The sequence below is a fragment of the Galeopterus variegatus genome, unplaced genomic scaffold (genome assembly GCF_000696425.1).
Source record: "Galeopterus variegatus unplaced genomic scaffold, G_variegatus-3.0.2 Scaffold26989, whole genome shotgun sequence".
NCBI lineage: Eukaryota > Metazoa > Chordata > Mammalia > Dermoptera > Cynocephalidae > Galeopterus > Galeopterus variegatus.
Genome location: NW_007753100.1, coordinates 6,217 through 8,617, shown reverse-complemented (window position 1 = coordinate 8,617; position 2,401 = coordinate 6,217).

The following is a 2,401-nucleotide window of genomic DNA, read 5'->3' as shown; positions in this document are numbered from 1 at the left end:
ATTAAACTTGGGAGACCCATCTTTCCTCCCATAATAGTTCCCTCTTCAGACCTCTGCTTTTTTCAGAATTATAGCCAACATTATCTTTTCTTTATTCAAAATCTTGGCATCAACTTTGACTCTTCTTTCCTCATCTCCTGTCTCATCGTATTCAGCTACCTTAATTCTTAGTACACTTTATTTAAATTGTCTTCACCCACATTCACAACCCACATTTACAACCTACATTCATGTATGACAGCATTATGCTTACAATGTCTTTATTATTCAAATAAAAGATTGGTAGATGGTTTACCTGACATCTTTCTCAAGTTGTGCAATACATCCTGTCAGTGAATCAATCTTTGAATCTCTCTGACGCACCGATTCAATGAGATATCGGTAAGGTTGTTGAGTCTGGTTTAATAGAGAATTGGCCCTGTCAAGCTAAAAAAACAGGTTTCATTAAAGTCAAAAAAATTGGACAACAAATTAAAATCACTAGCAAAAATATAGTACATCAATCCCTTTTACATGAATTATTCTGGAATCTTTTCCTGTCTGAATTTGCAGGTTTTAAAAATGATTAATCAATAGTGAGTCTTAATAATGATTATAAACAGAAAAGAAAATATATTAAAAATTTCAATTTAATTTTTTTTTGGCAGCTGGCCAGTATGGAGATCCAAACTACTGACCTCAGTGTTACCAGGACCACACTCTAACCAACTGAGCTAACTGGCCAGCCTCGCCCCACCCCCCCAAATCTAAACAAAATATTAAAAATTTGAAAATGAGTCACCTAAATTTTCTTATTATTTGTTTGAGAAGCTATGTGACACAAAATATATCTTCTTTTAATGAAAACCCATAAGCTAAAAATTAAAATTTTTTGAGCTTATTTTCTATGCAAAATAATCACATCATAATTAATATTTTGATTTCTTTCTATTTCCTTCTATCTTTGTTTTTTAAATAATTTACGTACCAATCACTATGTGTAATTACATTCTCTAAAAATTATGGTTGAAATATAAATAAAATTTACCATTTTAAAGTGTAAAAAAATAAAATCAGATCATTTGGTGGATAAGTAGGGAAAAAAAAAAGATTTCTATTCTTTGTTCCCACTTCCCCAATTATGGCTTCCTCTCTCACTTTTAAGTGGATAATTCTCAAATCTGTATTGCTGCATTCTGATCCCTCATCTTCCTATCCACATGATCTGTCACCACCTTAAGGATCTTGTATTAAACTTGGGAGACCCATCTTTCCTCCCATAATAGTTCCCTCTTCAGACCTCTGCTTTTCTCAGAATTATAGCCAACATTATCTTTTCTTTATTCAAAATCTTGGCATCAACTTTGACTCTTCTTTCCTCATCTCCTGTCTCATTGTGCCTTCTTCTACTGTCATCAGTCCCGTCCATTCAAGCCTCCATCACATTCTCTACATAGCAGTTTCTAACTCTAGCTCCTCCGACTGCATCCATCACTCCACCACTCCTAGTTAACACTCGAATTACTCCTCATGGTTAAATTGTTCATTACTGTCAACCAAATAATTTCAGATGCTTAGGCTGATACTTAAGTATTTCTATAGTAAGTCCACAATGGATTTTTTTTTTCCAGGAGTGACTGGAATACAGCAGGAGTCTACCTGCACATTAAATTGCATGTTAAAAGATCCAGTGGCTGAACAAAAAATAAAGATGTGTTCTTTGCTTCATCCTATTCTGCTTTATTTCAGTCTATTTTAGTCTGCTCAGGCTGCTATAACAAAATACCATAGACTGGGTGGCTTATAAACAACAGAAATTTGTTTTTCACAGTTCTGGAGGCTGGGAAGTCCAAGATCAAGATGCTGGCAGAATCAGTGTCTGGTGAAGGTCTGCTTCCTGGTTCATGAATAGCCGTCCTTTCACTGTGTCCTCACATGGCACAAGTAGCAAAGAAACTCCCTCAGCCTTTTATAAAGGGCACTAACTCCATTCATTAGGGCTCTGCCCTCATGACCCAATCACCTCCCAAAGGAACCCCATCTTCAAATACCATCACATTGGGGATTAGGTTTCATACTATGAATTCTGGGGGCACACAAACATTCAAACAGTTCAACCCTCTTGGCTCTGTTTAGCTTCTTCTCTGGCTTCAACACCTCAGTTTATCTTCTTCTGGGACCTAAACCTGTTTGATGTTCTGGCTTGCAACTTCTCATCTGCCTCCTGACTCAGGCTGACTATTAGGAGGATAAAGCAATCTGGTACAATCCCTCTGTCACTCTCAGTAACCCCACCAGTCTCTAGAACAGGGATTCTCACTGATTAATGTGCATCACAATCAGATGGGGAGCGTGTTAAGTAAATGAATTCTAGGACACACCCCCTCATTCAGGTAGGGGTGCTGACAGCATCTACAACAGG